Raw genomic sequence first — 24,054 nt, forward strand, 5'->3', positions numbered from 1 at the left:
TGGAAAACATAACTTATGCAATAACTCTGGTTTACCATGGAATCATTAATAGATTTTGTTTTACCATTAGCTGTTCATGTTAGCTGTGCTGTCAGACATACAGGCTATAGTTACATTTGTTTGGTGACATGGACGCTGTAATTACACAGTCACATCTCTCTCTCTCTTTAAAGGTCTGTGCTAAGTGGCTCTCCATATTTGTACTTTTTTAAAATACAAAATGTGAATATAATGTCAGCAGCAGCACAACCTTACTGCATAATAGTTGTCTTATCTGATGTCATCACTAGGCTGATTTAGGAATTGAATTTAGGCTGCTATATTTAACAGTGAGTTCATTTTATTCAGGTGTGAGGATGGTGGATCAGGAAAGACAGGGGAAGGCAACAGGTAGGTCTACCATTAGGTTGAAGTGTAGGGGGAGCCACTTGATACCAACAGATTAATTTCATAATTATTAATATGGAAAATCTATTACATAATGTTTGTTTGACAATATGTCTTAGTGGAGAAGAACGCAGGCAATGAGTGATTGAGACAGACATGAGGTGAGCGATGGCATCACGTAGAGATGAGACCAGTGATGACATCATGTAGAGATGAAACCAGTGATGACATCATGTAGAGATGAAACCAGTGATGACATCAGGTAGGAGTTCTATTAGTTAGACCACACAAAACTAAATGTCCAGTATGGTTTGAAGTTCTGTTGACCAACCTATTCACTGTGTCCTTTTTGTGGGAAAAATAGTGCAGACAGAGATGGAAAGCCACTCATCACTCAAATCACATCAACCAGGGGTGATGATTAGGTTGACAATTGTCACAATTTGGTTGCCATATATGCATCCTGATAAAGTTCCCTTGGCCTTTGGAATTAAAATAGCCCCATCACATACCCTTCACCATACCCCCACATCATCACATACCCTTCACCATCATCACATACCCTTCACCATACCTAGAGATTAGCATGGGGTACTTTCAATAAAAATCATCTCTCAATGGAAATCAAACCAGCTATTAGACTAACTGAAATAAAACCATGTTAATCTCTAGGTATGGTGAAGGGTATGTGATGATGGGGGGGTATGGTGAAGGGTATGTGATGATGGGGGGGTATGGTGAAGGGTATGTGATGATGTGGGGGTATGGTGAAGGGGATGTGATGATGGGGGGGTATGGTGAAGGGTATGTGATGATGGGGGCGTATGGTGAAGGGTATGTGATGATGGTGGGGGTATGGTGAAGGGTATGTGATGATGGGGGGGGTATGGTAAAGGCTATGTGATGATGGGGGGGCCAAGGGAACTGTATCAGGATCATAGTATCCTGGATCCGTGAAATAACTGGCCTTTCAAAATAAAAATCTGCCTCTATGGGAATCTAACATAGGGGGTGGACTGACTTATTCCCCTTGTATTTTAAGGAAGAACATTTATTTTATTTACGATACATTTCTTATTCACAATGAAAATTGGTGTCCTTAAAGATTGGATTTTTCCTCATTTTTTAAATTAAGACCAATTTCCAAAAGTGGCTAATATACTTTAAGATAAATCTGTATTATTTAAAGCCCATACATGATGATGTCCGGCACACTTATTTATTTATATATATTTTTTGGCTGCACACCCCTCTGACACTGGGTAGTTGCACCCCTAACTTTGTTATTAAATATGATGCTTTATCATTCATCCAAAAATATATTTTTCATTGAAGTGATAATAACACAATCTTTTCTCAGAGTCACATCCATTTTTACAGACTCAGTAAACATTAGTTTTACTATAACATCACCATTTACTGCCATACTAAAATATGTATCAATATATATAAATCACAGTGTTACTCTCCTGCAGAAGAAGAAAATCATGAACCTACCGTCACTCAAACCGTCTCGGAATCAAAAACAATAACAAACGCTTTTCATCAGAATCTCCAGAAATCCGTGAGAAGAGTTTTGACTCGGAGGCAGAAAGTTAAACAATAAAATGTGTCAGAAGATGTTGAGACGAGAAGCAGGAACGACAACAGAGTGATCCTAACACACACTGCTGCCTGCTCTACTTCATCACACTCCTCCTCTTTCTCCTCCTCTCTCGCTCCCTCTCTGTCTCTCTCTCTCTACCTCTCTCTCTCTGTCTCTCTCTCTCTCTCTCTCTCTCTCTCTCTCTCTCTCTCTCTCTCTCTGCCTGTCTCTCTCTCTCTCTCTGCCTCTCTCTCTCTCCCTCTCTCTCTGCCTCTCTCTCTCTCTCTCTCTCTCTCTCCCTCTCTCTCTCCCTCTCTCTCTCTCTCTCTCTCTCTCTCTCTCTCTCTCTCTCTCTCTCTCCCTGTCTCTCTGTCTCTCTCTCTCTCCCTAACCCTAACCCTAACTTTGGTTAAGACATCAACACACATACATATAGACGAAGTGGAGTAAAATAAATTGAAAAGTTTCCTTTCCACTACTCTGACAGAAGTCGCTACGGACAGTTAGTCTTTTCTGGACACTTTCAACCCTTCTTTAGACACTTCTGAAGTATATTTTGAATGCAGGAGTTTGACTGTTTGTGGTATTAGTACTTTTACTGCAGTAAAGGATCTGAATGCTTCTGCCTCGACAACACTACATTATTAACACAATCAACACCAGCTCCATCCATCACATTTGGGTGTAAATCTGCTCCACATCTGGGTGTAAATCTTCTCCTTTTTGTCCGCTCTGGGCGCCCGTACTCACCTCTGGTCCTGATGCAGCAGCAGCAGAGAGTGCTGTCAGGAGGCAGCACTGCATCTGATAACTGCTCTAAATTTAACAGAAGCAGGCTTTGTTCTAAACATGGCCGTGTATCTGCGTGGGAGCGGCTGCTTATCGCTGCTCGGCCAGCGGGCCATGGCCATACAAGGCTCTGCAGGGCCCGGGGCCATCCAGCAGCTCCTCGGTCCCGCCGACACCTGGGGGAGATAACGGCTAATGGCTAACGGGGACACCGGAATGCTGGGATAAGTGTCCACACACACACACACACACACACACACACACACAGGTTTGTGGCACTATCTTTGTGGGGACCCGTCATTGACATAATGCATTCCCTAGCCCCTTACCCTAACCTTAACCATCCCAACTGAATGCCTAACCTTAACCCTTACCCTCACCCTAACCAGAACCTCATTCTAACCCTAATCCTAAAACCAGGTCTTAACCCTCAAACAGCCCTTTAAACTTGTGGACTCCCGGTTTTTGGACCCCACAAATATAGTTAAACAAGAACACACACACACACACACACACACACACACACACACACACACACACACACACACACACACACACACACTGTAACACACACACACTGTGTGCAACCTTGAGGGATTTTCCACTCCGAGAAGGTGACATCCAGAGACCTGCATTGTCCTAAAGAGGAGAAACAGGAAGTCTGTCATAAACGTAAACGTCGCAACTCGAGCGGAGAGACTGGTTGCAGCAGGAAAGAGGGAAACTTCAAACCATGTCAGGACCATCATGTTTTAGTCTGAAACAAAGAGACAAACACACATATCAGTAGCTTGTTCAAGCAGCCAGTCCTGTCAACCATACTACCATATCAATAGTTTGTCCCTGCCCTCTAATATGACCCACAGGAGCCTTTTCATCCTCATAGAAATATGTCAGAAAGTGACAAAAAAAAGTCCAATAAAGTGACAAAAACGTCAGAAAGGTGACAAAAATGTCAACAAAAGCAACAAAAGGGTCAAATACAACAACAAAAACAGCATAAACTCAACTTTGGGTTCAACATTTTGGACACGCCAAATTTTGAGAGTCAAACACACATTTTCCTGCATTCTGTTGAATTATTCTGCAACAATTGGGCCTTTTCTGCATCAACTTCTGTTGCTGATGTCGTTATTCATGTAAAGGAAATTATAACAGGTCTTTAGGGGGGTTGCACTGTCCAGTTTATATTATTGGGGGGGTTGTAAATTACGCCTATGATATGTACACTCTTTATCCTCAGAGTGTTCACAGTTCAAAGTGCTAGTAATAATTTAGGACAATGGTTTGAATAGCTCGCTAGGTTAGCTAGCATTAGTGATATCCAACAAGAATCCACATATATAACACATGACCAAACCAAAACATTTGAAACTACTATACATGGGGGGCTAGCTCTGTTCTGGTCTGCCCTCTGGACACCATAGAGGAGGTGGGGGAGAGGAGGGCAACACCTCTCACCCCCCCTACATGAGACTGGGAGTTCCCTGAGCAGCTCCTTCAGCAGCAGACTGCTGCATCCTCAGCGCTGCCGCAGGTCCTTCATTCCAGCAGCAGTCAGACTCTTTAATGCAACATCATAATGTAGCACTGCTGGCTGGTTCCTCAATATGAGCTGGACAATATCCTGCACTATGCATATGTATCTATTTATCACTCTTTGTCATCTCCAACTGTGCAATATGTCATATCTATTCGTCTGTATATCTGTGTTTATACCGTATACTGTGTGTTTATATAAGGGTGTTTATTGTGTAAATATGTTTGTATTATTATTATTATAACTAATTCACTTTTTTTTATTTCTTATACTTTATGTATATTTTTTCTCCTGTCTCGTTAATGTGTATTTGTGTTATTCTGATGTGTGTACATTTTTTTGTCTTTTGAGCTGCTGTAGCACGAGTTTCCCCATTGTGGAATTAATAAAGTCTATCCTATCTTATCTTACATCCAATAAAACATGCACGTTGGTCATTTTCACACACAATTTCTAACAGCTGAAATGCAGACGGATACAATTGTGTTGCTTTTGCCTCCAAGGCCGCCAAAAGCTGTCGGCTTTGGTGATCCTCTGAGTCTTTCCTCCAAGCGCCACCGTTGAGGTCAACACTTCATTTGAAGATGCGAGGGAAATATCTCTCAACTATTGGATGGATTGTTCTTCGTGAACGTTTGGTTTTCTTTGTGTGTGTGTGTGTGTGTGTGTGTGTGTGTGTCTGTCTGTGCATGTGTATGTGTGTGTATGTGTGTATGTCTGTCTGTCTGTCTGTGTGTGTTTGTGTGTGTGTGTGTCTGTGTGTGTGTGTGTGTGTGTTTGTGTGTGTGTGTGTGTGTTTGTGTGTGTCTGTGTCTGTGTGTGTGTGTGTGTGTGTGTGTGTCTGTCTGTGCATGTGTTTGTCTGTCTGTATGTGTCTGTGTCTGTATGTGTCTGTGTCTGTATGTGTGTGTGTGTGTGTGTGTGTATGTGTCTGTCTGTGTGTGTGAGTGTGTGTTTGTGTGTGAAAACCTATAAAATACATATAGCTGCAGAGCTTGGTTCTGGGGACTTGGAGGGTGTTTGAGGTTGCAGACCGGAGGGTGTGTGAGGAGGTCTGGGGGGTGAGGAGTTCCTGTAGGTAAAGAGGGGCATGTCCGTGAATATACTGGTGGGTGAGGAGGGAGACCTTATATTGAATTTTGAGTGGGACAGGGAGCCATGAAGAGATTCCAGGATGGGGGTGATGTGATCACCTCATCAGGATCCTGGCAGCGCTGTTCTGGATGTATTGTAGTCTCTGTATGCTCTTGATAGAGATCCCGATGAGGAGTGCATTACAGTAGTCCAGCCTGGAGGAGACAAAGGTGTGGATGAGCTAACCCTAACCCTTAATGTGAGTTCCCCAAGCCTGCCTATGGTCCCCCAGTGGCTATAAATGGCGATAGGTGTAAACTGAGCCCTGGGTATCCTGCTCTGCCTTTGACCGGCAATTTCCACTGGATGCGGAACGTTTGTGGACCGGCTCCGCTGCGGAATGGCTGCGTGCTCCGCCGTCCGTCAATACTCACCAGGTCTGGATTTGTTGCGGCACGGCTGCGGCCATGACTGACAGCTGTAGTCACGAGGACCCACAATATCTCGCAAATTCACGTAGAATAGAACCACAAAACCAACACCAGTTAGTTTCCATCCAGAGGAGTAGAGGGGGAACAGCTCTGTGCTGTGTTTTCAAGGTGTAGTGCAGGGAGATATGATCCGCCGTGAGCACGGTGGATTTTACTTTAAAAATTAACCGGATTGTTATTTCGTTTCTGTGCTCGCCACTTCCTGTCCCGCACTATCTGCCATGTGCTGAATTGCTGCGGAGCTCTCCGGCGTCCGGCAAAAATAGAAGCTCTGCGTATCTGCTCCGGAGGGCTGGGGACCACCAGAGCTGGGACGGAGTAGGGACGCAGACGTTCTGCAGTCAGTGGAAATACACACATTGACTTTAATGGAGACCTAATGACTCCGTCAATGTTCCGGAGACGTTCCGCAGACATTCCGCATCCAGTGGAAATTGCCGGTGAGAAAATGAAAGCTCATATGGACCGATCTGGAATCTTGCTCCTTATGAGGTCATAAGGAGCAAGATTACCTCCCCTTTCTCTGCTTTGCCCACCCAGAGAATTTGGCCCCCCCATGAGAGAGAGAGAGACATCATGGCTTTCAAACGAGCAAAGTGGCAGTTGGTCAAGGCCACACCCCCACCCTCCACCTTGCCCCCCCCCTCTCCTCCTCAATAGCTACAGACACAGAAATGGCACATACTAAGGAAAGCTCATTGTGGGACTGGCTCTAGTGGCTGTAATTCTGCACCAAGGCTGAATTTCAGGAAAGAGACTTCAGATACAGTATTAGGGGACCACTAAGGTCTATATAAAGAGACTTCAGATACAGTATTAGGGGACCACTAAGGTCTATATAAAGAGACTTCAGATACAGTATTAGGGGACCACTAAGGTCTATATAAAGAGACTTCAGATACAGTATTAGGGGACCACTAAGGTCTATATAAAAGAGACTTCAGATACAGTATTAGGGGGACCACTAAGGTCTATATAAAAGAGACTTCAGATACAGTATTAGGGAGACCACTAAGGTCTATATAAAAGAGACTTCAGATACAGTATTAGGGGGACCACTAAGGTCTATATAAAAGAGACTTCAGATACAGTATTAGGGGACCACTAAGGTCTATATAAAGAGACTTCAGATACAGTATTAGGGGACCACTAAGGTCTATATAAAAGAGACTTCAGATACAGTATTAGGGGACCACTAAGGTCTATATAAAAGAGACTTCAGATACAGTATTAGGGGACCACTAAGGTCTATATAAAGAGACTTCAGATACAGTATTAGGGGACCACTAAGGTCTATATAAAAGAGACTTCAGATACAGTATTAGGGAGGGGACCACTAAGGTCTATATAAAAGAGACTTCAGATACAGTATTAGGGGACCACTAAGGTCTATATAAAAGAGACTTCAGATACAGTATTAGGGGGACCACTAAGGTCTATATAAAGAGACTTCAGATACAGTATTAGGGGACCACTAAGGTCTATATAAAAGAGACTTCAGATACAGTATTAGGGAGACCACTAAGGTCTATATAAAAGAGACTTCAGATACAGTATTAGGGGACCACTAAGGTCTATATAAAGAGACTTCAGATACAGTATTAGGGGACCACTAAGGTCTATATAAAGAGACTTCAGATACAGTATTAGGGGACCACTAAGGTCTATATAAAAGAGACTTCAGATACAGTATTAGGGGACCACTAAGGCCTATATAAAAGAGACTTCAGATACAGTATTAGGGGACCACTAAGGCCTATATAAAGAGACTTCAGATACAGTATTAGGGGACCACTAAGGTCTATATAAAAGAGACTTCAGATACAGTATTAGGAGACCACTAAGGTCTATATAAAAGAGACTTCAGATACAGTATTAGTGGACCACTAAGGTCTATATAAAGAGACTTCAGATACAGTATTAGGGGACCACTAAGGTCTATATAAAAGAGACTTCAGATACAGTATTAGGGGACCACTAAGGTCTATATAAAGAGACTTCAGATACAGTATTAGTGGACCACTAAGGTCTATATAAAGAGACTTCAGATACAGTATTAGGGGACCACTAAGGTCTATATAAAGAGACTTCAGATACAGTATTAGGGGACCACTAAGGTCTATATAAAAGAGACTTCAGATACAGTATTAGTGGACCACTAAGGCCTATATAAGAGCATCCACAGAGCACCATGTCATGCGGCCTTTAAGGTGGTAGAATTAAGTCTTACAGAGGTGTTTGATGTGGGTGTCAAAGGTGAGTTGAGGGTCCATTTTAACACCCAAGTTGGTGACAGATGTGGAAAGGGAGATGCTTTGGCCAGAGAAAGTGATACTGGTGATGGTGGAAGAGCGGAGCTGATGTGGTGGGCCAAGTAAGATGGATTTTCACAGTTATGATATAATAATAATAATAATAATAATATATTTTAAACTCATGACAATATTTGTCTTGCTACACAGTGTTTTTAAAACAGACATCAGATGTGACTAAAAGCTCAATGAGCCAGACAGAAAGCCACCAGTCATCTCATCATTTCCTTTATTTATGTATTTAAAAGTTTAAACAGCTGCAGAGGACGCAAACATTGTTCTGCAACACATTTTTAACGTGACACGTTTGGTCTGAAGTCTTCAGTGTTTCTCTCCATTTTGAATGTTGCAGAACATTTCAGTATTTCTGGATCTGCTGCCTCCTGCTGTTCACTCTGCAGGCTTGAAAAAATATCTTTTAAATTGACGAACATCATATTTGTAATCCAATTCACACGGGATTAAAAAAATAATAATTTGCCTCTCCCTGTTCACTCCCGTTTTCGAAAGATAGGTCCCATGGACCGGAAGTAGATGGGCGTGACTTCGGCTCTCTATAATATTTCAGTGGAGCTCATTCTAATTACTTTATAAACTGCTTGGCAGCATGTGAATTTCACCAATACAGTTTATCGTTGCCCATAATAATACATCATTTATTTATTTGTTGATTTTTTTAATTAATAATTTGAATCTTAAAAGTAACTAAAGTGTCAAATAAATGTAGTAAAAGGTTTCCCAGAAACACTCCAAAAACTTGATTGAAAACATATTTACACTGTAAAGGTATTTCAAACCATCGACATGGAGTGAGCTATTCTTTACATTCATTGATTTCTTGTAATGTTTTGCTGGTATAATTTACAAAGAGATTTGTTTTTGTCAGAGGTTTGTCAGCAGTGTGAGTGTTTCTCTGCACAGGAGACTCTCCGTCCTACAGAGAACACAGAGACACTGTACCATGTGTCCCAAACTTAAACCCAATCCTAAACCTAAACCTAAACAAAATCCCAGACCCAAACCTTAACCCAGGATAGAGAGGCTGAGTGAATGTGGTGTTGAAGGTGTGGAGGTGGATCAGTGAGTCAGAGGAGACTTTGTAGAAGGACAGAATGCCAGCAGGACAGTCCACATACACTCCTACTCTACTAGAGAGAGAGGAGGAAGAAGAGGAGAGGTGTGTTTCTCTGTTATTGTGACTGACAGTGTAACCATGCATATAAGAGCACTCCAGACTCCAGGACTGATCACTGTGTCCAAACACACAGTCTTCACTGTTTCCTCTCCTCCTGATTCCTCTGTAACTCACTGAAATAGAAACATGTCCTGTCCTCTCGACCTCCCAGTAACAGCGACCAGTCAGACCCTCTCTACACAGCAGCTGAGGCCAGTAGTCAAACCTCTCTGGATGATCAGGATATGGCTGCTTCTGATTTACATCTATCACCTTCCTGTTGTTGTCAGACAGTTTGAGGTTTCTGTTTACTGTGTTTGTGTCCAGTGTGAGTTCACAGGAATCTGATGGAGAGAACGAGACACAACACAGCTGCAGTTTATCATCTAACACACCTGATGGTTTATTTGTTGCTTTATTAACAGACTGAATGTTAATTATTGAAACATCTCTGGATTATCTTTCAAACTGAGAATAGAACGCAGATACACAAGCTTTAAATTCAACTTTCTTCTGTTTTTAAATGTACACACACACACACACACACACACACACACACACACACACACACACACACACGTTTGTTTCACTATCTTTGTGGGGACCCGTCATTGACACAATGCATTCCCTAGCCCCTTACCCTAACCTTAACCATCACAACTAAATGCCTAACCTTAACCCTTACCCTCACCCTAACCATAACACATATATATATATATATATATATATATGTACAGTATATACATACATATAGTGATGGCTCAGAGCCTGTTGTCTTGTGCATGTATTCTGTTGTCTGTATCTATATCATATAATAATGCTAATAATAAAACTAATAATTTCTGCTTAATTTACTCATAAATAAGGTAGAATTTCATGTAAATGGAGTTCTTGAAACAGATTCTAAAAGAAGTTTACAACTTGTTGTGATGAGTTGGAATGAAGTTGGCACGAATATGTTACACAGGTGATATTTTATAATTTATGCTTTATAAACAATAAAACTGGACGACAATATGTATGCTAATAGAATAATACCGTTTTTTTTTCAATAAAAAACATTAGTCAATACTGCCACCATTCAAAAACTCTTCATACAGTTTGCATTACTAACATGTATCTTGGCCAAACTGTTGATCTCACTTCCAAAATGCCAACAAACGTCATAAATAAGCTTTTTGGATCAAAACACTGGCAACATTTATCACTCAGGAAGCAAACATCGTCACTAACAACACACTGACCTAAACAACACTAGGAGCACACGGAGCATTACTCTGCTAAAATGTATTTCAATATGGTTAGTTTTTCCCATAGGATTTTAATAGACCAGTTGATTGCTCGTAATGATCTTGAGCATGTCGTGCTCATGTAATGGGTATATACAGTATATAGGTTCTGTTAAATTCCTGCATAAATGGGGACAGCGCCGACTGCTGGCGTCACTTTCAAATTGCGCTGCAGCGCTAAAAGTAACATATTCTGGGTAATCCACAGCAGAACTCCTGATAACTGCTGTGGTAAGTTGCATGTTAAACGCTGCAGAGATAATATTAGCCAAAATGCTTTAAAGCCCACCACACAGTGTTTTTTTTTTTTTACTGTATTTTTGTTGTGATATAGTTTAGAGATGAATGTCGTTTGTTTGGCGTTGAGTGAGTCGTTAATTTTGAGAGCTGAATGCTAAATCTAGCTTATTTTGCGTTCGCTTCTAATGCTGTTTCTCCATCTGACTTACTGTGCTTTGTGTAAGGCTGTTTATGTCTCTGTCCGTGATTTTGACATGCTTTTCTTGATTCGGCCTGGTCTCCCCACGTGCAGGTAACTGTTATTGAATTTGATGTTGACTTTTGTTATGTGAAAGATGTATAATGTTACTATAGGAGCTATATTCCGGTGTCGAAGACACTGTGCTGTTTCATAAACTGTGTTTTAATGCAGCAGAAATCGGATCTACAGTAGAACATTTTTCATGGGGTAGCAAAGGGGTAGCAAAAGATCTTGGCAGGGTGGCAGGGGAAGACGGTACATGGGAACCCCCATATGTAAACACACTGCTATGCCCTACTATGCCCCACAACACCCTGCTACGCCCTGAACCTATTTCTAGTCATAGTTCCATTATCTTTAATGTGACTATAATTGCCACCGTTCATCATACCAACTGCTATAAATATTATGAATCATAATTCTCTGTATCTGTGTCCCAACCGGCAGCAGCAGATGGCTGCCCACCAAGAGCCTGGGTCTGTCTGAGGTTTCTGCCAAAAACAAAGTTTTTCCTCGCCACTGTTGCACCAAATGCTTGCTCTTTGGGGAATTGTTGGGTCTTTGTAAATTATAGTGTGGTCTAGACCTACTCTATCTGTAAAGTGTCTTGAGAAGAGGGAATTCTTGTTACGATTTGATACTATAAATAATAGGGGTGGAACGGTACATGTATTCATATTGAATGGTGGTGAGACAGTAAGGTTACTGAGGGTCACATTAGATGCGTGATGTGTGGTGCATTCAACTTCCGGTCCTGTGTTACAGATGCTAGTCTGCTGCTCCAGCAAAACTTACTCAACTCTGCTTTATTGTATAAATTATTGGCTATTTGGCTGGATTGCATTTAAATTACACTAGTTATACTCAAGCACGTATAAAACCTGCTGTAAAAGCTAATTTAGCTTAAGCTAAAACGCTGCGAGTCCCCACTTCCCCACAATATTTCCTAGTTGTTTAAGAATGCAAACAAAGAAATTGCTGATCTTAGGGAAGATGTTCGCCGACTTTCTGAGGACTTAAAGACCAAAGATGCCTTGTTAACCACCTACTTGGATGTGGCTCATAATCCGGATCTCAACTCTCTCGGCGGCGGTTTGCGGCTGTAAGAGAACCTCAGGTAGGGCTCCATCGCCTCCTGCCCTCCGCCTCTCCAGTCACTTCGATGCCTTGTCAGAGCTGGATGTCGGCCCGGATGTCTGTATAAAGCCAAAGCTTCTGAGGGATGCGGTAGTTAGACGGTCTGGTGGCCCCTGCTGCAATGGACCGGTCAAATGACAACGTTCTTCAAAAACAATATTCCCTACCGAAACATAAGCAATCTTCTTCTTCTTTTCCTTATCCATGCCCATCTGAAACTGATACTGACTGTTTTATTGTCACCGGCCATCCACACTCCGACATTCCTCGTCCGCTCTTCCCCCAAACCACAATAATTATTGGCAACTCCATCACCCGGGATATATACGATTTTTAAATGCTGTCACACACTGCTTTCCTGGAGCTAAAGTTGCAGACATCCTGGCTAAAGTTGTGGACCTGATACCCTCACTCCCGACTTCTATTAAACGAATCGTGGTCCATTGTGGACATAATGCCATGTCCTATCAGGAGAGTGAGCACAAAGCGAGACTTTAACACTCTCATTGATGCTTTAAAAAGCACTGTGAAGTTGGGGTTTTTTTCGGGCCCACTTCCATCTCGAGGTCGCGGAACATGCATTTTTAGCAGACTACTCGGCCTTAACACCTGGTTCCAGCTTACATGCAGCATTCACAAAATAGGTTTTATTGACAATTTTAATCTGTTTTGGGAACGTGGCTCGCTGTATAGCAGGGATGGGATTTCATCTGTGGGAATTTGCGGCACGCCCTGCAGACTCAGAACTATGATTGACTGTTTGCATACCGTAAACACACGCACAAGCACACTTCCCAGTCACACTCTCCCATAAGCTCCCACTCCTTCACAAATAACTCTGCTAACCCACAGACCAGCTACATCATTCCAGTTATAATCAATAATATTAGTATTCAGAGGTGCAGTGCTACGCGCTCCTCTGTGCTTCCTTTGGAGCAGTCACCCACTCATAGTCCCATAACTACGGTGTCTGTCCCCCGACTCAGATCAGTTAAATCAAAGGTAAACAAAAGACGCGCTATACATAACCTAATTGGAATTAAAACAACTACTGCAATTATTGAACAGAATAGGAAAATTAGATGCAGACTAAATATTAAATATTAGATCTCTGTCTTCTAAAGCAGTATTAGTAAACGACTTGATATCAGATAATCAAATTGATATATTCTGTCTTACCGAAACATGGCTGTGCCATGAAGAATATGTTAGTCTAAATGAAGCCACTCCTCCCAGTCATAATAATACTCAAATTCCTAGAGGCTCAGGCCGAGGAGGGGGAGTTGCAGCCATATTTGATTCAAGCCTGTTAATTAATCCTAAACCCAAACTAAATTATAACTCGTTTGAAAGTCTTGTTCTTAATCTTCAACATCCAACATGGAAAACATTAAAGCCAATCATATTTGTTGTTGTTTACCGAGCTCCAGGTCCGTATTCTGAATTTTTATCTGAATTCTCAGAGTTTTTATCATGTGTAGTCCTGAAGTCAGACAAAGAACTTATTGTAGGCGATTTTAATATTCATGTGGACGTTGACAGCAATAGCCTTAGTACTGCTTTCAATTCACTCCTTGATTCAATTGGTTTCAGTCAGTGTGCATAAGGCCATTAACCACACCCTCGATCTTGAGCTGGCATATGGCATCGAAATTGAAGATTTAATAGTATTCCCACAGAATCCTTTATTATCAGACCATTTTTTAATAACTTTCGAATTCTTACTACCCGACTATACGAAATTAGATAAAAGCCTCTACACTAGATGCCTATCTGACAGTGCTATAGCTAAATTTAAGGAAGACATTCCAACAGTATTTAACTCAATGTCGTGCTTTAATATAACAGAAGACCATTATGTTAACTTTAGTCCTTCCCAAATTGATAATTTTGTAGACGTTGCTATGAACTGACTACGGACGACTTTAGACTCTGTTGCTCCCCTCAAAAAGAAGATAATGAAGCAAAGGCAATTACCACCCTGGTATAACTCCCAAACTCGCAAATTAAAACAAATCTCACGAAAACTTGAAAGTAAATGGCGTTCCACCAATCTGGAAGAATCTCGTTTAGATTGGCAAGACAGTCTGAAAACGTATAGGAAGGCCCTCAAAAATGCCAGATCAGACTATTACTCATCACTAATAGAAGAAAATAAGAACAACCCAAGGTTTCTTTTCAGCACTGTAGCCAGGCTGACAGAGAGTCACATCTCTATTGAGCCATCTATTCCTATAGCTCTGAGTAGTGACGACTTCATGAGTTTCTTTAATGATAAAATTATAACAATTAGAGATACAATTCAACACCTCTTGCACCCAACTCCTAGAGGGTTCACCTTTAAACGCAGGAGTGCTAGAAAGAACAACAAGACCTAACATATACTTAGACTGCTTTTATCCTATAGACCTTCAACAATTAATGTTAAAGGTCTCTTCAGCAAAGCCATCTACATGTCTCTTTGACCCCATCCCAACCAGGTTACTTAAAAAAGTGTTACCCATGGTTAACACTTCATTACTAGATATAATCAATATGTCTTTATTAACAAGTTATGTACCGCAGTCATTTAAAGTAGCTGTGATAAAACCTCTTCTGAAAAAACCCACCCTCGATCCTGAGGTCTTAACCAACTATAGACCTATATCTAACCTTCCTTTTCTCTCCAAGATCCTTGAGAAGGTAGTCACTAATCAGTTATGTGATTTTCTACATAGCAATAGTTTACTTGAGGACTTTCAGCCAGGATTTAGAATGCATCATAGCACAGAGACAGCACTGGTGAAAATTACTAGTGACCTTCTAACTGCTTCAGACAAAGAACTTGTCTCCATACTTGACTTACTAGATCTTAGTACTGCATTCAACACTATTGACCATACCATCCTGCTACAGAGATTGGCACATTTAGTTGGCATTAAAGGAATCGCACTAAGCTGGTTTAAGTCCTATTTCTCTGATTTATCTCAATTTGTTAATGTTAATGATAAATCCTCCAGGTACACTAAAGTTAGCCATCGAGTTCCACAAGGCTCAGTGCTTGGACCAATTCTATTCTCCTTATAAATGCTTCATCTAGGCAATATTATTAGGAAACACTCAATTAGCTTCCACTGTTATGCGGATGACACCCAATTATACTTATCAATCAAGCCAAATGAAACCAGTCAGTTAGCTAACCTTCAAGCATGCATTAAAGATATAGAAACCTGGATGACCTACAATTTTCTGATGTTAAACTCAAACAAAACTGAAGTTATTGTGCTGGGCCCTAAACACCTACGAACCTCATCCGAAGATATAATTACTCTGGATGGCATTGCCCTGGCCTCCAGCACTACTGTCAGAAATCTAGGAGTTATCAGGATATATCCTTTAACGCCCACTTAAAACAAAACTCAAGAACAGCGTTTTTCACCTTTGTAACATTGCCAAAATTAGGAACATCCTGTCTCAAAACGATGCTGAAAAACTAGTCCATGCATTTGTTACTTCCAGGCTAGACTACTGTAATTCCTTATTATCAGGATGCTCAAATAAAACCCTTAAGACTCTCCAGCTGATCCAGAATGCTGCAGCGCATATTCTGACAAGAACTAAGAAAAGAGATCATATTTCTCCTGTATTATTTTCTCTGCATTGGCTTCCTGTAAAATCCAGGATTGAATTTAAAATCCTTCTTCTGACCTACAAAGCTCTAAATGGTCAAGCACCATCATATCTTGAAGAGCTCATAGTACCTTATTGTCTCACGAGAGCACTGCGCTCCCAGAATGTTACTTGTGGTTCCTAGAGTCTCTAAAAGTAGAATGGGAGCCAGAGCCTTCAGCTATCAGGCTCCTCTCCTGTGGAACCAGCTCCCAATCTGGGTTCGGGGGGCAGACACTGTCACCACTTTTAAGAGTAAACTTAAAACTCTCCTCTTCGATAAAGCTTAAACTTAGGGAGTAAGGAGTTGCAGCGTTCTCCTAGACTGGCGGGGGTGGGTGCGTAGCCACAGTCAGGGCGCACCCCCACCCTACCTCTGCTTCTCCCCATAGAAAGTTTACGTACATTTAAGGAGTAAGGAGTCACAGCGTTCACCTAGACCGGCGGGGGTGGGTGTGTAGCCACAGTCACGGCGCGCAGCCTCCCTATCTCTGCTTCTCTGCAGCTCTTAGTTACACGGTTATAGTTTTAGACTGCTGGGGTACCTCCTTTGACACACTGAGCTTCTCTCTCCTCTCTCTTTCCATCTGTGTGTATCCATGTCTAAAGAAATGCTTGTTACTAACTTAGCTCTGGGGAGCTTATTCCCTGGAGTCTTTATGTTTTGTTTTTTTCACCCAGCATGTTTCGTTGGATCAGGATGGCACCTAAATCATGATGGCAGCTGTCGCAAGGTCCTGCTCTACGCCCTGCTGTGCCCTTTTACACCCTGCTATGCTCTGCAATGCCCAGCTATGACTTGCTTTGTATACCACGTACTGCAACGCCCTGCGGTGCCCTGCTACGCCCTGTAGCGCCCTGCATTGCCCTGCAGTGTCCTGCAGTGCCCTGCAACACCATGAACTACTATAACTACTATTTCTAGTCATTATCTTTATTGTGACTATTATTGCCATTGTCCATCACACCCCCAACTGGCACCGTCAGACACCGCCTACCAAGAGCCTGGGTCTGTCCGAGGTTTATTCCTAAAGGGAGTTTTTCCTTGCCACTGTCGCATTTATGCACTTATGCATTCTCTTGGGGGAATCACTGGAATTGTTGGGTCTTTGTAAATTATAGAGTGTGGTCTAGACCTACTCTATCTGTAAAGTGTCCTTAGATAACTCTTGTTATGATTTGATACTATAAATAAAATTGAATTGAACCGAAACGGTAAGGGCATCACGGTTCGGTGCATGAATTTACACGGAGAATTCATAAAAATGAATAAAACTCAGGTGCAAATTAATTAATGTAATGCGGAACTCATTTAACGTTACAGTTAGATACACAGGCTCTTTAGGGACATTTAATCTGTAGCCCCACCTTAGCTCTGAAGCTCTGATTGGCGTGCCACCTATGTAGCCGAGCTCCGCCTATGTATGCAGTTTTAGTGATTCAGAAATAGCAGCACTAAGGACGAGTATGGCGAGTGGTGGCGACTCACAACAGTTGGCCTCTTTAAGATCGCAAGTTTGGGAAAACTTGGGTTTCCCAGTCTGTTCCAGTAGTACAGGCGAGAGAGTGGTGGATAAGACTGCTGTTGTAGGTTAGTGTTACGTTTCCAGCGTCGCGGCTCCGAACCATAACATTAGTTGGGACAGACGCCTTGTTTCTTCAGGCTAACTATATTAGCTTTAGCCAGGCGGTGAAAAATGGCCGGGAGACATCGTGATAACATTGCATTAATCAGGTAATTTAGTTTGTCTTTGCAGAGAACAGAGATGCTGTATTTTTAGTTTTATAGCTGAGCTTACAAGTTCCAGATGGAGTCTGAAGATGATGTGGGGTACTTATTGTTTACTGTTTATATCTTACTTTACATACTTCAGGCTGTTGCAGCTAGCTCAGGGGAGAGACTGTATGACACTAGGTGGTACAGCCTGAGAAGGCTAGCTCAGGGGACAGACTGGATGACACTAGGTGGTACAGCCTGAGACAGCTATCTCAGGGGACAGACTGTATGACTCTAGGTGGTACAGCCTGAGACAGCTAGCTCAGGGGAGAGACCATATGACACTAGGTGGTACAGCCTGAGACAGCTAGCTCAGGGGAGAGACTGTATGACACTAGGTGGTACAGCCTGAGACAGCTAGCTCAGGGGACAGACTGTAAGACACATTTCTGGCTCAGTACTAAAGTGGTTTGAGTCTTATTTAAAGAATAGGGACTACTTTGTGTCTATAGGGAATTATACATCTGAGCATACAAATATGACGTGCGGAGTTCCCCAAGGCTCCGTTCTGGGGCCTCTCCTGTTTAACATCTACATGTTTCCACTGGCTCAAATTATGGAAAACAATAATGGTTGAATGGGTGAGATGGTTAGAAAATATGGACCGGATTGCATGAGATGTCTGCCATATTGGTCAAAAAGATTTGGCTTTCCACAAAATGGATCACTGAGTCCAGGAAAGTTAAGATTGAATTTATGATTACGAGTGACATTCTCTTGCAGAAACGGACATATCTCTGATTGTTTCTCTAATGCAGGCATGGCAATAGAGTGACAGAAGAGACAGACGTTGGGCTGGTCAAAAAGTTAGTCAAAGTAACTAACTAATTTAGGCAGAAGGCCTAAAAAGAAAAACAAAATAGTCTATCAACACTCTGAGCGAGTTCTTGACTATTTAGACAGACTGCAGAAGAAATAAAATAGTTTAAGAATACGTTCTTGGCTATTAAAAGATTTTTGTCTGCAGGGCTGTACTGGGTTTTACAAGGTTTGCCGAAGAAAAGAACTAAGCTTTGCGGTGACGACCACATCGAAAAAGATAAGAGTATACTCAAGAAAAGCTTCTGTAAATATGGGGAATGACACCTCAAAGCCATGCGACGCATCTGGACCCATAGTGGGTGAGAGGGTTAGAAAATATGGACCGGATTGCTTGAGATATCTGTCATATTGGTCAAAAAGCTTTGGCTTTCCAAAAAATGGATCACTGAGTCCAGGAAAGTTATTTTATCTGCTTTTATATATTTAACTGTTTTCATGTAAATCTCTCTTACATTTTTTAATCTGTTTTCATGTAAAGCACTTTGAATTGCCCTGTTGCTGAAATGTGCTATACAAATAAAGCTGCCTTGCCTTGCCTTAAGGCAAAGGGGGCAGGCCAAACCATCACCAATGAAGAAGGAACTCTCTGCTGAGTTCAATGACACCTCACACAATACTCTACCTTAAACGGTTCAAATGTTATGAAAGGGGGCATGGCCTGAGTAAGTGGGCGTGGTTAAAGGGGGCGGCTCAGTATCGCATGTCGACCACACATAAGTTTCATGTAAATCGGATGATGTTTGTCATATAAGGCGCATTTCCTGTTGCCAGCGGGGGGCGCTATGACCAAAAGTAAATATTGGCCTGTAGATATCCTCAGACCTGGACCTTTGTCAATCGTGAGAAATTTCGGGCAGATACGACAACGTACACTCAAGTTACAACAATTTCTTTGTTCATCGCTAAACACTCAAAATGGCCGCCACGCCACGCCCACACCGTTGACGAAAAGTTTTTCTTTTAATAACTTTTCATCTTTAAGGTATTGAGATGGTACAGACCAAATTTGAAGTCCGCCGGATAAAATCTCTAGGAGGAGCTCGTTAAAGTATAGCACTTTGACTTTTTGGCCTACCTAAATATCATATATATATATATAAGTAAATATCGGCCTTTATTTGTCCTCAGGGTTGGACTCAAGTTACACCCACTTCCTGTTTCGGTGGCGAAATGCACAAAATGGCCACCCCGCCACGGCCACGCCCTATGATGAAATTTTTTTCTTTTAACAACTTTTCATCTTTAACGTCTAAAGATGGCACAGACCGAATTTGAAGTTGATCAGATGAAATCTCTAGGAGGAGTTCGTTACAGTACGACATGTGGAAATGGTCAAAATCGCACTAATTTCGAACTTTCAATTCAAAATGGCGGACTTGCTGTTGGGTTTAGGGTATGGCTCCCACGACGTTTTCTGTGCGTCTTGACATGATACATATGTGTACCAAGTTTCGTGAGTCTATGATAAACGTAATGCAGGGGCTCAATTTTTTTAAATTTTGTAGGGGGCACTAGCAAGCCATTTTTGCCCTTAAAATATGTACATTTTCACCAGACTTGATGCGACCGCCAAATTTGGTGAGTTTTTGAATATGTTAAGCCCCTCAAAAAGGCAATTGATTTGCCAGGAAAAAGAATAATAATAATTCCTTCAGTTCCAATAGGGCCTTCGCCACTGTCAGCGCTCGGGCCCTAATAATAATAATAATAATAAAAATAATAATAGTAATGCTGTATACAGCTTCTCTACTGCAGCCCGACTGGCAGAAAGAATCGTCATTAAATTACGCGAAGGGGCTGTGTTCTTCCTTTCGTCTATATCCAACGGTTAGGGATTAACATGAATGTCTATCTGACGGACCCCAGGTCGAAAAACAATGCAAAAGGTACACCTCTTTCGTTGGAACTTGACGCCAGGGGTCCTCGACCATGCATCAGACATTTGACGAATAGGGAGTGAGACTGTGTTGCCTTTTCCTGTCTGTGCACGTCTCTGATCTCAACTGTATTCTGTCAATATAAGACCAAAAATTATCTTAAAGTCTTTCTTTTCGTTTTGTACATATTTGTGTTTCACTGCTGAGGCTCCAGAAAGTCATCTGCAGTTTGAGTCCCAACATGGCTGCTGTATGACAGCTGTGGTGATTAAAATGGAAACCTATCTGTTTCATCAAGACGCGTTTGAGACAACTGAGACTGTGTAGGTGGCGTCTAACATGTGACACAGGTATGCTGGTTTTCCCCTGATCAGACAGGTTGGTCGTGTTAGCTGTGTCTCTGTTACTAATCACAGTCTCAACTATTGTTTCCTGTCAGCTTCAGACGAAGCTCAACAGAGAGGAAAGAATTCATTCTCACTGCCATGTTTCTCAAAAGCTGACAAACAAGGATTCATGTTTAAATATGATTAAGTTTAGGGCTCTTCAACTTTTTTAAGCCACGGACCCCTTAACTGAAAGAGAGACAGGGCAGGGACCCCCTACTACATATATTATATAAAATGAAGTTGCATATTAAACTGGGCCTACAATAACGTGTAGGGCGGCCTAAAGCCTTTATACATACCTTTTTTAATGCATATAATACTAAGCCATTTAAATAGTAACTGTAATCATGTTTTAATGTTAAACATACACGTAGCACAGTGAGGTTGATTTATATTTGCTAATAATATGTTGAAATCTTGTTAAGACTTTTTAAATAAAAACTAACAATACTTTTGTGGCCCCCTGTCGAAGATCTCTGGATTACATCATGGTTTAACTTTAAGTCATGTGTCATAAAAACTGTCTTTAAATGTCAGCTGCTGCAGCTTTTACACCAGGAGGAGCCGAATCGACTGGACAAACAGGAATCCCCACCTACAGCCGAGCAGAAACACACCTGCTGGCTGCAGGGCAGCGGTGGAATGTACAGTACCTAAGGACATTTACTCAAGTAAAATGTAGCAGAAAGACACTCCCTCATTTCTCAGAAGTCAAGTGATTCAAATCTATCTTGTTTCCTGTTAATTAAATCTGACTTCACTGAACATATAAAGGCTCATTTTGGCAAAAATGTCACAAATCACAAAATAATTAATAAATTAACTCTTGTGTGGTGTGGACCCACGACATTATTAGGCTTTTAAATCAATACAACCATAACAATTTATGTAAAAATACTTAACAGATGTTTACTTTAGCTCAATTACCAATGATATATACATCATTTATGGTTCATATTTGCCATTTACCCCTGTGAGATCACATTTATGATCATATGATTATTTTCATTGTTTGTGAGAAAAAAAGGAAATTAAATTATAAAAAGGTAAAAAAAAATAGAAACAAGATTTTTGATCATTATTGGTGCTTTTATTTCTTATTATTTAATCAGAACAGGTGAAAGTGCTTGAAATGTAACAATTTTGTAACTTTGTGTGGGAATAGCAGGTGCAGAAAGACACCATTCCCGCACACAGACACCTACACTCACACGCACACATACAGAATCACAGACACATATACACACACATACACAGCAGGCCCAGTTAGGAGGACACAGTTAAGTTTCATAGCACCTACAATTATTACACAATAATTACACTCAGGTCCAGTAGACCCAAACACCTCATATGTAATAGTTATGTGAAGGGGGGGGGTGTACCGTGTGTCATTTAAAATAAGTTATTTTTTATGTTCTTCACAGAAAATTAGCCAAGGCCAGTAAGTTTGAGTTAGAAGAAATAATAAATAGCATAATTTTTCTTTTAGAAAACATTGAAAACGGGTCCAACAGACCCAAACAAAATACAAGGGTTAATTATTGAATATTTAGATCTACAAACAGTAAACACCAGTGTTGACGTATATTATGAATCCCCCAAATATAAGGAGTGACAGCAGAGTTTCTTCATCAAAGGTATGTAATGTTACCTGTCAGGCTGCTCACCTGTTAAAGTTCCGTCCAGATGAGGTCAGAGAGACGTCCTCCTCCTCCGTCTGCAGACACTGACAGACGCTGCTCTGTCTGTGTTCATCTGAGCGACAGCCGTCACTTCCTCACACCTTTAAATCTAAACCTAGAAATGTCAGTATGATGTCAGAGCAGAGGGCCAGTCTGAGATGTAGTTCTTCCAGTCCAACCTGATCTCACAGAAATCCGTGAAATGAACACAGCCCCTTAAGTTAAGGAAAACGTTGTGGGTGGGCTTACGTTTCCATGACATTATTTCGATTCCATGACAACAACGGGACGGTTGGGTTTAGGAAAAGAAGAACGGGACGGTTGGGTTTAGGAAAAGAACGGGACAGTTGGGTTTAGGAAAAGAAGAAGAATGGGACAGTTGGGTTTAGTAAAAGAAGAACGGGACAGTTGGGTTTAGTAAAAGAAGAACGGGACAGTTGGGTTTAGTAAAAGAAGAACGGGACAGTTGGGTTTAGGAAAAGAACGGGACAGTTGGGTTTAGTAAAAGAAGAATGGGACGGTTGGGTTTAGATAAAGAAGAACGGGACAGTTGGGTTTAGGAAACGTGACATGCGGGAGACGATCCCCGGTCCCCTGGGTGTCCTGTAAAAGGACAAAAAGTGTGAATTGCTGAACTCTCCCTGTTATAGACATAACATGTTATGCTAATGCTAAGATGCTAATCCAATACACTGTCAAATTCAGTGAAAATCTCCTCACAGTCACCTAACTCTAATTCCTGTGTGCGCTGAAATAAAATCTGGTTATAATACCCTGCCCTGGCTTTGTAAATGGAAAACAAACACAAAGGAGTGCAAGAGCCACAATAACTGTTCCAGCCAATCCAACTGGCAGCGACAATTGATGGAGGGAGCGGGAGGGGTGGGGAGGCAGCATTTGAATGTGCCGGCTGGCCAATAGTTAACTGTCTGTGAATCCAGGGGGGCAGAGCTTATGAAGGGGGGTTGTATTTGTCTGGCGGTTCAGATATCAACAATCTTTGTGCAGAATCACTTATTGCACTTTTAAGATGGTATGGTCCACAATAGGGGAGTCTGAAATCGTTGGGGATATATTTACAGTTAAGGATATATACATGTTTTGAGCCGCCTGGAGGATGGTTTTTACCTCTTTTGGGGTTGTTTTTAATCTTTTTTTTAAATCTACCTATTCTAAATAGGGGAGGGGGGCATATCCCCTGCACACAGCGTCAAAGGTCAACAGCTAGGACTGAATCACCTGATATCAGTTAAACCCTTACAGACGGCGCCCGCATCTCAACTTCCTCCGGCTGTACAAAGTGAAGCCAAAATCTTATGGATACGGGCACTGCCAACTTGTAATTTTTGTCCCCATAAAACAATGTGTCCCTATGAAATACTGTGTCCCCATAAAATACCGGATCCCCATAAAACACAGTGCCATCATAAACTACTGTGTCCCCATAAACCACCGTGTCCCCATAAACCACTGTGTCCCCATGAAGCAAATTGTTAGGGTTGACTGACCTGTGTTCCCAGGGCCTGGATGTCGTGTTCAAAGGTGTTGTGCATCCTCTGCAGAGTCTCCACCGTGTTCTGGTTGCGGCCAACTTCCTCAG

At 41.7% G+C, this 24,054-nt stretch overlaps 1 long non-coding RNA gene across 1 annotated transcript; it reads right to left on the reverse strand.

Annotated features, from left to right (window-relative positions):
* Positions 1-8,390: 8,390 nt before the first annotated feature.
* On the reverse strand, positions 8,391-22,557 carry LOC144532031 (uncharacterized). Its single transcript, XR_013503297.1, has 2 exons — positions 22,440-22,557; positions 8,391-9,696 (listed from the first exon to the last, which is right to left on the reverse strand). It is a non-coding gene; the product is annotated as an uncharacterized LOC144532031 (long non-coding RNA).
* Positions 22,558-24,054: the final 1,497 nt, after the last annotated feature.

This window comes from Sander vitreus, chromosome 2, assembly GCF_031162955.1.
Source record: "Sander vitreus isolate 19-12246 chromosome 2, sanVit1, whole genome shotgun sequence".
In the NCBI taxonomy this organism is placed as follows: Eukaryota; Metazoa; Chordata; class Actinopteri; order Perciformes; family Percidae; genus Sander; species Sander vitreus.